At 38.8% G+C, this 16,850-nt stretch overlaps 1 pseudogene; it reads left to right on the top strand.

Annotated features, from left to right (window-relative positions):
* The first annotated feature begins 10,577 nt into the window (after positions 1 to 10,577).
* On the top strand, positions 10,578 to 13,693 carry LOC127670446 (60S ribosomal protein L7a-like; annotated as a pseudogene).
* Positions 13,694 to 16,850: the final 3,157 nt, after the last annotated feature.

Below are 16,850 nucleotides of genomic sequence, written 5' to 3'. Positions count from 1 at the left end.
AACAGATATTTATAGAACATTTCACCCTAAAGCAAAAGAATATACCTTTTTCTCAGTACCTTATGATACCTTCTCCAATATCAACCACATGACTGGTCACAAGACAGACCTCAACAAATACAAGAAGATCGAACTAATCCCATGCCTCCTATCAGATCACTATGGAGTAAGAGTGGTCTTAAATAGCAACAAAAACAACAGAAAGCCCACATACCCATGGAGGCTGAACAATGATAACTTGGACAATGAAGAAATAAAGAAAGAAATCAAAGACTTTTTATAATTTAATGAAAATGAAGGCACATCATACCCAAATCTATGGGACACAATGAAAATAGTGTTAAGAGGAAAACTCATAGACCTAAGTGCCTCCAAAAGGAAACGGGAGAGAGCATACACTAGGAGCTTAATGTTACACCTTAAAGCCCTGGAACAAAAGAAGCTAATTCACTCAGGAGGAGTAGAAGACAGGAAATCATCTAACTCAGGGCTGAAATCAATCAATTGGAACCAAATAGAGCCATACAAAGAATTAACAAAACCAGGAACTGGTTCTTTGAGAAAATAAACAAGATAGATAAACCCTTAGCCAGACTAACCAAAGGGCAGAGAGAAAGTATCCAAATTATCAAAATTAGAAATGAAAAGGGGGATATAACAACAGAAACAGGAAATTAAAAAAAATCATCAGATCCTACTACAAAAGCCTATACTCAACACAACTGGAGAATCTGGAGGAAATGGACAATTTCCTAGACAGATACCAAATACCAAAATAAAATCAGGATCAAATAGATCATCTAAACAGTTCCATAAGCCCTAAAGAAATAGAAGGGTTCATAGAAATACTTCCATCCAAAAAAAGCACAGGACCAGGAAGAGTTAGTGCAGAATTCTATCAGACCTTAGCCAGACTAACCAAAGGACACAGAGACAGTATCCAAATTAACAAAATTAGAAATGAAAAGAAGGATATAACAACAGAAACTGAGGAAATTAAAAAATCATCAGTTCCTACTACAAAAGCCTATACTCAACACAGCTGGAGAATCTGGAGGCAATGGACAATTTCCTAGACAGTACCAAATACCAAAATTAAATCAGGATCAAATAGATCATCTAAACAGTCCCTTAACCCCTAAAGAAATAGAAGGGGTCATAGAAATACTTCCAACCCCAAAAAGCACAGGACCAGATGGTTTCAGTGCAGAATTCTATCAGACCTTCGAAGAAGACCTAACACCAATACTCTTCAAACTATTCACAAAATAGAAACAGAAGGAAGACTACCCAACTCCTTCAACAGAACCACAATTACGCTGATATCAAAACCACACAAAGATCCAACAAAGAAAGAGAATGTCAGACCAAGTTCCCTTATGAACATTGATGCAAAAATACTCAATAAAATTCATGCCAACCAAATCCAAGAACACATCAAAACGATCATTCATCATGAACATGTAGGCTTCATCCCAGGGATGCAGGGATGGTTCAATATATGGAAATCCATTAATGCACCCCACTACATAATGAAACTCAAAGAAAAAAAATCACATGGTCATTTCATTGGATGCTAAAAAAGCATTTGACAAAATTCAGCATCTTTTCATGCTTAAAGTCTTGGAAACAACATGAATTCAAGTCGCATGCCTAAACATAGTAAAAGCAATATATAGCAAACCTGTAGCCAACATCAAACTAAATGGAGAGAAACTTGAAGCAATCCCACTAAAATCAAGGACTAGACAAGGCTGCCCCCTGTCTCCATATCTTTTCAATATTGTACTTGAGGTACTAGCTAGGGCAATTAGACAACAGAAGGAGGTCAAAGGGATACAAATTGGAAAGGAAGAAGTTCAACTATCACTATTTGAAGATGATATGATAGTATACTTAAGTGACCCAAAAAACTCCACCAGAGAACTTCTAACGCTGATAAACAGCTTCAGCAAAGTGGCAGGTTATAAAATCAACTCAAGCAAATCAGTTAGCCTTCCTATACTCAAAGGATAAGTAGGCTGAGAAAGAAATCAGGGAAATGACACCCTTCACAATAGCCACAAACAATAGAAAGTACCTTGGTGTGACTCTGACCAAAGAAGTGAAAGATCTGTATGACAAGAACTTCAAGTCTCTGAAGAAGTAAATGGAAGAAGACCTCAAAAAATGGAAAAATCTGCCATGCTCGTGAATTGGCAGGATTAATATAGTTAAAATGGCCATCTTGTCAAAAGTAATATACATATTCAATGCAATCCCCATCAAAATCCCAACTCAGTTCTTCATAGAGTTAGAAAGAGCAATTATCAAATTCATCTGGAATAACAAAAATCCCAGGATAGCTAAAACTATTCTCAACAACAAAAAAATTATGGGGGAGTCAGTATCCCTCACTTCAAGCAATACTACAGAGCAATAGTGTCAAAAACTGCATGGTAGTGTTACAGTGACAGGCAGGCATATCAATGGAATAGAATTGAAGACCCAGAAATATACCCACATACCTATGGCCACTTGTTCTTCAACAAAGGAGCTGAAAACATCCAGTGGAGAAAAGATGGCCTTTTCAACATATGTTGCTTGTTCAACTGGAGATCAGCATGCAGAAGAATGTGAACCGATTCATCCTTATCTCCTTGTACTAAGATGAACTCCAAGTGGATCAAGGACTTCCACGTAAAGCCAGACACACTGAAACTAATAGAAAAGTAACTGTGGAAGACCCTTGAGAGCATGGGCACAGGGGGAATGTTCCTGAACAGAACACCAATAGCTTATGTTCTAAGATCAAGAATTGACAAATGGGACCTCATAAAATTACAAAGTTTCTGTAAGGCAAAGGACACCATGAAAAGGACAAATTGGCAACCAACAAATTGGGAAAAGATCTTCACCAACCCTACATCAGATAGAGGGCTAATATCCAATATATATAAAGAACTCAAATAGTTAGACTCCAGAAAACCAAATAACCCTATTCAAAGATGGAGTCCAGAGTTAAACAAAGAATTTTCACCTGAAGAACTTCGGATGGCGGAGAAGCATCTTAAAAAATGCTCAACTTCATTAGTCATTAGGGAAATGCAAATCAAAACAACCCTGAGATTTCACCTTACACCAGTCAGAATGGCTAAGATTAAAAATTCAGGAGACAGCAGATGTTGGCGAGGATGTGGAGAAAGAGGAACACTCCTCCACTGCTGGTGGGGTTGCAAATTAGTACAACCACTCTGGAAATCAGTCTGGTGGTTCCTCAGAAAACTGGGCACCTCACTTCCAGAAGATTCTGCTATACCACTCCTGGGTATATACCCAGAAGATTCGCCAACATGTAATAAGGATACATGTTCCACTATGTTCATAGCAGCCCTATTTATAATTGGCAGATGCTGGAAAGAACCCAGGTATCCCTCAACAGAAGAGTGGATGCAAAAAATGTGGTATATATACACAATGGAGTACTATTCACCCATTAGAAACAATGAATTCATGAAATTCTTAGGCAAATGGGTGGAGCTGGAGAACATCATACTAAGTGAGGTAACCCAGACTCAAAAGGTGAATCATGGTATGCACTCACTAATAAGTGGATAGTAACCTAGAAAACTGGAATATCCAAAACATAATTCACACATCAAATGAGGTACAAGGAGAACGGAGGAGTGGCCCCTTGTTCTGGAAAGACTCAGTGAAGCAGTATAGGGCAAAACCAGAACAGGGAAGTGGGAAAGGGTGGATGGGAAAACAGGAGGAGGGAAGGGGGCTGATGGGACTTTCAGGGAGTGGGGGTCTAGAAAAGGGGAAAACATTTGTAATGTAAATTAAAAAATATATCAAATTAAAAAAAAAGAATTGACAAATGGGACCTCATAAAATTACAGTTTCTTTAAGGCAAAATACAAATCGGCAACCAACAAATTGGGAAAAGATCTTCACCAACCCTACATCTGACAGACGGCTACTATCCAATATATACAAAGAATTCAGGAAGTTAGACCCCAGAAAAGCAAAGAACCCTATTAAGAATGGGGTACAGAGATAAACAAAGAATTTTCACCTGAAGAACTTCGGATGGCTGAGAAGCATCTTAAAAAATGTTCAACATCATTAGTCATTAGGGAAATGCAAATCAAAACAACCCTGAGATTTCACCTCACACCAGTCAGAATGTCTAAGATTAAAAACAGCAAGTGTTGGCAAGGATGTGGAGAAAGAGGAACACTCTTCCACTGCTGGTGCGATTGCAAGATGGCACAACCGCTCTGGAAATCAGTCTGGCATTTCCTCCGAAAACTGTGCACAAGACTTCCGGAGGATCCTGCTATTCCACTCCTGGGCATATATCCAGAGGATTCCCCAGCATGTAATAAGGATCCATGCTCCACTATGTTCATAGCAGCCCTATTTATAATGATGTCCAAGAAGAACGGAGGAGTGGCCCCTGGTTCTGGAAAGGCTCAGTTCAGCAGTATAGGGCAATAACAGAACAGGGAAGTGGGAAGGGGTGGGTGGGGAAACAGGGGGATGGAAGAGAACTTATGCGACTTTCTGGGAATGGAGAGCCAGGAAAGGGGAAATCCTTTGAAATGTAAATAAAATATATATTGAATAAAAAATAAAAATAAAAAGAATTAATGATTATTATTTGTATGCTTGTCAAAAACAAAATAAGCTACTATTCATTATAACTAAAAGAGATTTAGAAGAAATCATTAAAATTTCTAAACTTTTTAGCAGGCTCTGATAAATTTCTTGACTTATTTCTATTAAGGTCCTATTATTTTACTTACAATAAATTAGAATTTTCATATCACTAAATAATTGAGAATTAATATGCAGGAGAATAGTATGCTATTTTTTTCATCTATTTAAATCCATTTAATAGTGTACTTCAGTAAATTGGACAGTGTAGGATTGTATTTGTTGAAAGAAGCATTATTTATAAAGATGTCTACAGTTGTCTGCAGTAGTTTATTCTTAAATAAATTTAAGAAATGAGCCAAAATATGCTCTTAATTTTTCTCTCCAGGACTTTTTTAATACAAAGTATATAAAAACAAAATACATTAAGAACAATAAACATTTCTAACCAAATAAAATGATACCTGAAATGTTAAGGCTATGAGTTGGTAAGAAAATATTATGAGTGATTATGGATATATATGCATACATACATACATACATATATATATGTCCTCTTGTCTGGCATAGATTCGTTGAACATTAAGAATTGGTGATTATTATTTGTATGCTTGACAGAAACAATGTAAGCTGCTATTCATTATAGCTAAGATATACAAACACACACACAACATGAGTGTCTAGTTGCAGCTATCAGAAGGTAGCAGTTATACAGATGGTTGCATGAATAGCAGAGAAGACCAAGACACAGTAGCCACTTAGAAAACCTCTTTAGCTCAATACCCATTAATAAAAATCATACTTTGGGGCCTCTCTAATTTTGACAAGAACACTACTATGGATCCATTTGAGAAATGTAAAATGCCCTTTTAAATAAAAGACTTTCCTCTTAAAGGGGAAATAATTTAATATGACTCACAGTTTGAGGGTCCAGTCCACCGTGGCAGGGACATCCAGGGGACAGGATCTTGTATGTTCAGAACACAAAGAACAGTGGGTGTCTGTACTCATCTCAATTTCTCATTTTGATACAGTCGAGGATCCAAGCAGGATAACGGTGCGCCCCAGGGTGGGCAGGGTAGGACTTCCCACTGGAAGTGGTCCCCAGCATTCGTGTCCAGAGGTCTGTCTCGGGGATGATTCTAAATATTGAGGTGACAACTGAGACTAATCATTTCAGGTGCCTAATAAATTCTGCAGTGTTTATCCACAACACTCTAACATTCTTATTATGTTAACTCCCTCAACACCTCAGGGTTAAACTGATCACTCCCAAGGAAGCCCCTATTCTTGGAGTTCACAGAACTCACAGTCAAGGTTAAAGCTGTGATTCTTAGAAACAGACTGTTCTCCTGTCACAATCTTCAACGATGAGGCTTTCCTCCTCTATTTATTGGTCACAGAATCGTAGCTGAATCCAATCCTCTCAGTGATCCAAAGCTAGCCTTTTAATCATCCTGGGTATTTGCCAAATAATGTATCATTCCTTTCCTAGTGCGTGTAAATGATAGCAACACCAGGAAATGTAAAATATATATTGTTTACCACTACCCACTTATCTTCTTCAGACAAAAAGTAGGACAAAGTTATAGCAGAATATTCCAGCATGTTTAATAAGAATTTTTCAGACAAATCAAACCAGCATAGCATGTGGGATGTGACATGTCCCTTAGGGGAACCCAAGCCCCAGTTTTCTTTGGTGACAAAATGCTGAACGAGCCAGTTAAATGCACGTTCTGTGCAGTTTTGCTGCCTAAGCTGTATGAAAAAAATAAATGCAAAAACATCACTACATTTAGAAGTGTACATCACTACATCTATTTTTTCCCTCAGAGAGTGTTAGGTTGTCCGTGATAATGGATCTCTCTTTGTATTATTTTGATCCACTGTAAAGAGGTCCTCAAATATCTGTTGGCCAATCTCACAAACTGTGATATGAACGTGTTTTAAAGGAAATTATTTTAACCTGTGGATTGTGGATGTACTAGGAAGTGAAGGGAGCATTTGAAGTTCCAATATAAATAATAACATGTTTAGTTAGTTCAAAAAAACTGAATGTTTAATAACTTGTGTTTATAGGTTAATATTTGATGATCCTATGTGTCAACTAGTCACAACTCATTCACTCTAAAAATATATTTCTATAATTCCGACTCAAAAATTCTTCTTGCTTTCCTGTTCCTATCTTCAAACATCTATCTTCTGATAATTACTTAATTTCTGAATAAGAACTCATTATAACAAACAAGAATATTAACTATTTCAAACCCTACTAGTTTACAAGCAACATACTGTACATGCTGAGGCAAGTACTGTGAGAGCAGGAACTGGAAAACTGTCAATTACACTGTAAAGAAATTCGAGGTGAGAGACATTAGGCATAGAATCCAGATGTTGTAAAAGCTGAAGCTGTGCATGCTGGGATGTCTGTGTAGCAACAAAAGTTGAAGGAAAAGGGTAGATCAGCTAGAGAATTTCAATGCTACTTTCTGAATAGTTAAAAGGAATCCCCATTTTCAGTGAAGTGCACTGTAGCTTAGCTTCCTAGAGTTTTCTCTACTGTGGGAAACGTGGGCAAAGGTCTCAGAGGTCCTTCATACAGACAATGAGTGGACTGTAGATGCTGAGGATTCTGCATAGCTATGGCTATGGTAGCGCAACTTACTTCTGCACAGTGTAATTTAAACTATGTATCATAAGTGCATATTCAAGTAATGAAATATACAACATGATTCATTGTAACATTTTACTTCCAAAAAGAAACAGCTCATTTCTTTTGACTGTTTCTCCTAATTAGAATGGAACTTTATCCTATGTGCTTCTTGCTTAGTGAGTGGATATAATTTTAGTGCAATATTTTTACTCACATAAGTAAAATATATTGTATTTCTGGAAGGTTGGAAGATGCTGCAGTCAGAAAAGTTCTGATGTTTAGGAATGATGCTTAGTTTAAATATAGAAAAGGCATATAATCCTCACTAGCCAGCTAATCTAGCTAAATAACTGAACTTCTAGAAAAATATTATGTACATTTAATCACTAACCCATCTATCTGTCCTGTCCCAAGGAATTTACATTTGCCACCTTTCAGTATTAAAAAAGAAATGGAAGAAAAACTTACTTTTTAAAAAATTAATTATGTGCTTCATTTACATTTGTAATATTGTCCCCCCTTCCTGGTCCCCTCTCTGTGAACCTTCCACCTCATCCTTCCTCCCCTTTGCTTCTAAGATGGTGCTTCCCCCCACCTTCCCATGTCACCCCTCTAGCATCCTCTTCTCTGGGACATCAATCCTCTACAGGGCCAAGAGCATCCCCTCCCACTCAGGCCAGATAGACATGCCTCTGCTACACATTTAGCTGGAGCCAGGGACTGGCCCATGTATGCTCTTTGGTTGATGGCTTTAGTTCCTGAGAGCTCTGAGGGGCCCAGTTAGTTAATACTGTCATTCTTCCTCTGGGCTTGTAATCCCCTTCAGTTCCTTTAGTCCTTCCCCTATCTCATCCATTGGGGTCCCCGAGCTCAGTCCAATGGTTGGCCGAGAGAATCTGCATCTGTCTTAGTCAGGTGCTGGCAGAGCCTTTCGGAGGACAACCATGCTAGGATCCTGTCTGCAAGTACATCTTGCCATTTGCAATAGTGTCAGGGTTTGGTGTCTGCAGCACATAATGGATCACATGGTGGGGCAGTCTCAGAATGTCCTTTCCTTTAGTCACATTTACTCTTCCCCGGTGATTAAAGTGATTAAATGTTTTTTACTAACAGATCATGCTTGAAATCAGGCAAACCATCAATAACAAATATTTATTGAGTACTTCCTTATTTTATATTGATCTAGGATTTCAACAAAAGTTCTTCATGCTTGCTGGTTCCCATGCGTCTATGAAAAACCACTAACCACTAACCACAATTCTAGAAGGCACTGGCAACTCCTAGTAGAAAAGCTGTGCTCCGTGAGTTCCAACAATTAGGACAAGTGGCCTGATAAATTCAGATTTCCTTTCTTTCCTCTGAAATGATTCGTTATGGTAAGGTGATAGTTATTGGCCGTTATTCCTCCCCAATCACTTTAAAATGATATGCTCACTACCATCACTAATTCAAGGCATTGAATTACAGAATCAGAAAAATATGCAACGTGTAGCATACCCAGTCTGCTTGGCACTCCCTGCCATCTGCTATACAGTTCTTTTTTGTCTCCCTCACCTGGCTTTAAAAAATCAAGCAAGCAGAGACAGTAGCAACAATCTTAGTGAAAAATTTTGAAATTGCATTAACATGATACTTTTGATTCTTTTGAAATCACATGGTATTAAGTGAAAAACATAAGTGCCAGTATTTGTGTTCCTGGGGGGAAGGAAGTGGGTCAGAGTTGAGTGTGTTCAGTGTCAATCCTGGATATGTCATTTATCAGAACAGACATGCACAAATTAAATCTCTCTGTGACTTAGTCTCCCTTCTATGTGGATAAGAACTTCTAGTTGCTGTGTAAGTAGGGAAGGGTCATAAGCAGCATACGTACACCACAGCAGGTATGTCTTAAATGAGCTGGAAATCAAAAGAAAGTCTGAAGTTGCCACCTTTAAATAGCTTACATTATAATTGGAGAAACATAAAATGGGTGGCAAGGGGAACACAAAACAATTCCTCAGATCTATTGATGGTGGTGATAAGTGTTAAGGGATTTTGGAAGCCAGTATTTAAGATTTGGTGACATTCAGAAGCTAGTGACCTTTTCTCAGCCAAAATGTCTCTGACAGGTTCTCTCTCTCCCTCCCTCTCTCTCTCTCTCTCTCTCTCTCTCTCTCTCTCTCTCCTCTCCTCTCCTCTCCTCTCCTCTCCTCTCCTCTCCTCTCCTCTCCTCTCCTCTCCTCTCTCCTAAACACATAAATATATTTTGGCCATCCTCTTGATGACAGCTTAGACAATATACTAACAATGGCTATAAGAGTTTTAAAAAGCCTATTGCAAAGATCGCATGACATGTTCTAGAACAATACATACAAAAACACTGGTTACATAGTAATTAAATGTACTGAAGGACTGACTAAAGTGAGGAGGGCACACAAACACATAATCTCAATATTAAACATAGCATAATTTTCTCCACAAGTGAATTGATAACATGATTGGATTTGAAGTACATTACATTATATGCAACTATTTATTAACCCAAAGAAAACCAACTGTGGCTAAGAATAAATAGTTTTCAAATAGTTTCCCTAGCCACTTTACATCTTGGTACTAGTGCTGAATTTAATAAAAACAAGGCCAAAGAAGTCTTAGTAACTGAAACCTGTAGCTTAGCTCTGCAGGGTCATTCATGACTTTCTCCAAGCTGTTTCATAAGAATATCTTATATCTACAGAAGGCTCCTAGGATTTGATGCTCCCACAATTCTAGCCATCTCTTCCCTTGCCTTCCCACTGCCCAAGAGGCTGAAGGAATAACTGCTACTATGTATTGTCCATTAAACCCTGTATCTATTATTTACTTAGTATTTTAGATGTGTCATGTCAAAATCATACCTATTTTCAATATTTTGTGGTTGACTACCACAATTTTTTAATATGTATTTTAAAGAAAAAATAATCACATTTCTGATTTCTGGGTGGATGGTACTTAAAAAAAGAAAGCAGAAAATTTACCTACTCTCAAATCACTAGTTTAGAGATATTAGATAAGTAGGAATGAATCAAGTTTGGCTAGCATAATTATATTTTTGGTTAAAAAAGATTCTGTATATCTTGAGAATCTGGGTTTTGTTCAAGAAACTAAAATGAAGTGTTTTGGGCTAGTACTTGAAGATTATGGGTAACAGAAAAAGAATTTCCTCTATGTCTCAACCTATGCAAATCCTTGATTTGGATATAGTAAGTTCATGTAAGTCTGTAAAGAAAGATTTTGGTACTCTCTCCTCCAGTAGAGCAAGATGCCCAAAGGAAAGAATGCCAAGGGGAAGAAGGTGGCCCCAGCCCCTGCCGTCGTCAAGAAACAGGAGGCCAAAAAGGTGGCCAATCCTTTGTTTGAGAAAACGTCCAAGAACTTCCATCGAACAGGACATTCAGCCCAAAAGAGATCTAACATGCTTTGTGATATGGCCCTGCTACATCAGACTTCAGCAGCAAAGAGCTATCCTCTAAAAGAGGCTCAAAGTACCTTCTGCCATTAACCAGTTCACACAGGCCCTAGACAGGCAAACAGCTACTCAGCTGCTTATACTTGCCCACAAGTGCAGGCCAGAGACAAAGAAAGAGAAGTAAAGGCTACTGGCCAGTGCTAAGAAGAAAGCCTCTAGCAAAGGGGACATCCTAACTAAGAGACCGCCTGTCCTCCAAGCAGGAGTCAATACATTCACCACCTTGGTGGAGAACATTAAGGCTCAGCTGGGGGTGATTGCCCATGATGAAGACCCCATTGAGCTGGTGGTTTTCCTGCATGCCCTGTGTTAAAGATGGAGGTGCCCTACTTCATCATCAAGGGAAAAGCCAGGCTGGGCTCCTGATTCACAGGAAGACGTGCACCACTGTTGCCTTCACACAGGTTAACTCAGAAGACAAGGGTGCTTTGGCTAAGCTGGTGGAAGCTTTTTTTTTTTTTAATTTTTTTTATTCGATATAATTTATTTACATTTCAAATGATTTCCCCTTTTCTAGCCCCCCCACTCCCCGAAAGTCCCGTAAGCCCCCTTCTCTTCCCCTGTCCTCCCATCCACCCCTTCCCACTTCCCCGTTCTGGTTTTGCTGAATACTGTTTCACTGAGTCTTTCCAGAACCAGGGGCCACTCCTCCTTTCTTCTTGTACCTCATTTGATGTGTGGATTATGTTTTGGGTATTCCAGTTTTCTAGGTTAATATCCACTTATTAATGAGTGCATACCATGATTCACCTTTTGAGTCTGGGTTACCTCACTGAGTATGATATTCTCTAGCTCCATCCATTTGCCTAAGAATTTCATGAATTCGTTGTTTCTAATGGCTGAATAGTACTCCATTGTGTAGATATACCACATTTTTTGCATCCACTCTTCTGTTGAGAGATACCTGGGTTCTTTCCAGCATCTGGCAATTATAAATAGGGCTGCTATGAACATAGTAGAACATGTATCCTTATTACATGGTGGGGAGTCTTCTGGGTATATGCCCAGGAGTGGTATAGCAGGATCTTCTGGAAGTGAGGTGCCCAGTTTTCTGAGGAACCGCCAGACTGATTTCCAGAGTGGTTGTACCAATTTGCAACCCCACCAGCAGTGGAGGAGTGTTCCTCTTTTCCACACCCTCTCCAATACCTACTGTCTCCTGAATTTTTAATCTTAGCCATTCTGACTGGTGTAAGATGAAATCTTAGGGTTGTTTTGATTTGCATTTCCCTAATGACTAATGAAGTTGAGCATTTTTTAAGATGCTTCTCCACCATCTGAAGTTCTTCAGGTGAGAATTCTTTGTTTAACTCTGTACCCCATTTTTTAATAGGGTTGTTTGGTTTTCTGGAGTCTAACTTCTTGAGTTCTTTATATATATTGGATATTAACCCTCTATCTGATGTAGGATTGGTGAAGATCTTTTCCCAATTTGTTGGTTGCCGATTTGTCCTCTTGATGGTGTCCTTTGCCTTACAGAAACTTTGTAATTTTATGAGGTCCCATTTGTCAATTCTTGCTCTTAGAGCATACGCTATTGGTGTTCTGTTCAGAAACTTTCTCCCTGTACCGATGTCCTCAAGGGTCTTCCCCAGTTTCTTTTCTATTAGCTTCAGAGTGTCTGGCTTTATGTGGAGGTCCTTGATCCATTTGGATTTGAGCTTAGTACAAGGAGACAAGGATGGATCAATTCCCATTCTTCTGCATGCTGACCTCCAGTTGAACCAGCACCATTTGTTGAAAAGGCTATCTCAAAGAACAAAACCACATGGTCATTTCATTGGATGCTGAAAAAACATTTGACAACATTCAGCATCCCTTCATGCTTAAAGTCTTGGAGAGAACAGGAATTCAAGGCCCATACCTAAACATAGTAAAAGCAATATACAGCAAACCGGTAGCCAGCATCAAACTAAATGGAGAGAAACTTGAAGCAATCCCACTGAAATCAGGGACCAGACAAGGCTGCCCCCTTTCTCCTTATCTTTCAATATTGTACTTGAGGTACTAACTCGGGCAATTAGACAACAGAAGGAGGTCAAAGGGATACAAATTGGAAAGGAAGAAGTCAAACTATCATTATTTGCAGACGACATGATCGTCTACCTAAGTGACCCAAAGAACTCCACTAGAGAGCTCCTACAGCTGATAAACAACTTCAGCAAAGTGGCAGGTTATAAAATCAACTCAAGCAAATCAGTGGCCTTCCTATACTCAAAGGAAAAGCAGGCTGAGAAAGAAATTAGGGAAATGACCCCCTTCACAATAGCCACAAACAGTATAAAGTATCTTGGGGTGACTCTTACCAAACATGTGAAAGATCTGTATGACAAGAACTTCAAGACTCTGAAGAAGGAAATGGAAGAAGACCTCAAAAAATGGGAAAACCTCCCATGCTCATGGATCAGTAGAATCAATATAGTTAAAATGGCCATTTTGCCTAAAGCAATATACAGATTCAATGCAATACCCATCAAAATCCCAACTCAATTCTTCACAGAGTTAGAAAGAGCAATTATCAAATTCATCTGGAACAACAAAAAACCCAGGATAGCTAAAACTATTCTCAGCAACAAAAGAAAATCTGGGGGAATCAGTATCCCTGACCTCAAGCAATACTACAGAGCAATAGTGTTAAAAACTGCATGGTATTGGTACAGTGACAGACAGGAGGATCAATGGAACAGGATTGAAGATCCAGAAATGAACCCACACACCTATGGCCACTTGATCCTCGACAAAGAGGCTGAAAACATCCAATGGTGGAAGCTTTTAAGACCAATTATAATGACAGATATGACAAGATCTGCCGCCACTGGGGAGGCAACATCCTGGGTTCTAAATCTGTGACTCGAATTGCCAAGCTGGAAAAGGCAAAGGCTAAAAAACTCACCACTCAACTGGGTTGAATGCACACTAAGTTTTCTGTACATAAATATAGCTACAAAATTAAAAAAAATAGGAAAAGAAAGATATTGGCATTTCCAGAGCTCTAAATGAAGACACCAGGAAATAGGAAGTATTTTGTGAGTATATAAATTGGCTTGTGCACAGTGTGCTCAGGGACAGATGACCAAGTCAGCACACTGAAACTGCTCATCGTCTCTTTAAAGTCTGAGTCATGTGGGAAACAATCCTGTACCAGTGATCCTAAAAGGAAGCGAATATTGTTTTATTTTTTAAAGGATATGCCTGGAATAGATGAATATCCCCTTCTGCTATAGGAAATCTGTAGATATAACATCTGAACATATTTAATGGACTAAGGAGGCTTAGAAACATGGAATTCAAATGTGTTATTACTCAGAGTACATAAAAAATGAACGAGAGCTAATAAAATGGAGAGAGAGTATACTTTGTGATTGGGTTTGCATGCTTACAGCCATTACTCAAAATAAATGGGGAGATTAATAATAATTAGAGAAGGGGGTTAGAGGGAAAAGATGGGGTGGGGGTCGCTAGAAAAAAATGGGGAGAGAGGGCTGAGAGTCAATAGCAAAACACATTCCTAACATGAGCTAGTTTCTATCTCCAGATCAGAATAGCAAAAGTAAAACAAAAATCACAAGGACAATAAAACGAAACCCTGGGAACATTCAGAACACAATAGACAAAGTGTCTGAAGCCCAGGTAATTCTCTGAGCAAAATTTATCTGCACATGTATGAAGCAAATGGGAGTGAATTAGAACCAGCAGAAATAACAGAGGAATAACCTACGCTTATTAAAAAAAATACAATGATTATTTACAAAGGCAAGTTTCCAGTAGTTTGAAATGAACTTCATTATAAAGTGAATTAAATAAATGAGAAAATATTAAGGAGGCTGATCATGGCACTAATGGATTTTAAGCTTTATGAAATGTTGTGATAATTAAGTCAGAACTTTCAAGTGAAAGTAGAATGATCACCTTTGGAAATGCAAAATAATCACTGAAACAAAACCCAGGATTTTATTAAAGTCCTCAGATAAATAAAACATTGCCAAAAATAATAACATTTTATTTATCATCTTAAATCTCTATAAAATGGAATGAAAATGGTTTTATAGGAAGAAAAATAATTTATGATAATTTTTATGGTTGCTGAATAAGAGCACTTGGTTATGAGCTAGTTTGAAAACCAACTTTTTGTTTCTCTTTTTAGATTGAAAGTTAGTGAGGCTTCTTTCCATTGGCATAGTTCTTTTTTTTAATTTTTATTTTCTATATTCTTTGTTTACATTCCAAATAATTTCCCCTTTCCCGGTTCCCCCTTCCCCCTAAGTCCCATAAGCCCTCTTCCCTCCACCAGTTCCCCAATTAACCCCCTCCCACTCTTCTGTTCTGGCAATCCCCTACAATGCTGTGTCAAGCCTTTCCAGGACCCAGGCCCTCTCCTTCCTTCTTCTTGGGAATGATTTGATATGTGGGTTGTGTTTTGGGTATTCTGAGCTTCTGGGTTAATATCCACTTATCAATGACTGCATTCCATGTGTGTTCTTTTGTGAATGAGTTACCTCACTTAGTATGATATTTTCCAGTTCCAACCATTTGTCTACGAATTTTATGAATTCATTTTTCTTAATTGCTGTGTAGTACTCCATTGTGTAAATATACCACATTTTCTGTATCCATTCCTCCATTGAGGGACATTTGGGTTCTTTCCAGCTTCTGGTTATTATAAATAAGGCTGCTAATGAGATAACTTCATCATGCCTCAAGTGTCAGATATTTATGTGGATGATAAGTTGGAAGCATGTAAGAGCCAGAGGAAAGGAATGACCCTAAGGAACGGGACTGTCTGTCACAAACAGGACTAATGCACACACAAACTCATAAAGCCTATGCTAGTACACACAAGACCATCACAGGTTCTACCCTGAAAGGAAACCAGCACTTAAAAAGGAAGTATTCATGAGATCCCACCCCTAATCAAGAAACTATCAATATGTAATAATTCAACAATTATTACATATTGGCAAACTAAAAACCATCTGTTTACCCCTTCCCCAATCGAGTCCCATTGGATATATTAACCATACCTCTGGGCAACATCCATGCCCAGGGGCAGGTACTGTGGGAAGCCATTAGAGATCCTCACTACAGCCTGGAGGGCCAACAGGGCAAAGGTCCTGAGTAAAACAAAGAAGAGCCTCTCCCAGTGATTGGCCGGTGGAAGGAAGTCCTGAGATAACTGCGGGATGCTCCAGACAATGCAAACATCAGATGTCTCCACCAGAGGACCCTTATCTCTCCCTGCAGAAACTACCAAGATTACCTCTCCCTCCTTTGTTCTTGCCCTGAGAAGAGCTCTTCCTCTGAGAGCTTAAAACCTGTGTACCTCGGAACATTAAACGAAGCCTCGACAATTGAACCCCCCTTGCCTGGCTTCCTTCTTTCTCCCCCCCCCCCTTTGACCCTCAGGTAGCACCCCTTCGGAACCCTGGAATAACTGGACCTGCTGAATGGGTCAAGGTGCCCAAAACAAAACTAAGTTGATGCTATTTTTGTAGAGTTTCTGTCTCATTTTGCTATGTTTGAGATTTTTTTTTGCTTCCTTGATCTTTTGAGTGTTTAACTTGATTTTCATTTTCGTGTTCATCTGGTGTGGTGGTGGTGGTGGTGGTGGTGTGTGTGTGTGTGTGTGTATGTTGGGTTTTGTTCGGCATTGTTTTATTGGTTTGTGTTTGGATCTTTTGTTAAGAGAGAGAAATGCAGTTGGATTGTTATGAATGTGCATTGATGTGGGAGGAATTAGGCGATGGAGAATGTATAGTATATGAAAATATTTTTTCAGCAAGTATTTGTGGGCATCCACAATAGTGTCTGGATTTTGCAGACACTGTATATGGGATGGATTCCTAGGTGGGATACTATTTGGATGATCTTTTCTTCAGACTCTGCTCCACACTTTGCCTCTGTATCTCCTTCTGTGGATATTCTGTTCCTCCTTCTAAAAAGGACTAGATTATCCATACCTTGTTCTTCCTCCTTTTTAGGCATCATTTGATATGTGAATTGTGTCTTGGATATTCCAAGCATCTAGGCTAATATCCACTTATCAGTGAGTTCATACCATGAGTGTTC

Source organism: Apodemus sylvaticus, chromosome 20 (genome assembly GCF_947179515.1).
Source record: "Apodemus sylvaticus chromosome 20, mApoSyl1.1, whole genome shotgun sequence".
In the NCBI taxonomy this organism is placed as follows: domain Eukaryota; kingdom Metazoa; phylum Chordata; class Mammalia; order Rodentia; family Muridae; genus Apodemus; species Apodemus sylvaticus.
This window is presented reverse-complemented; position numbering and strand designations above follow the sequence as displayed.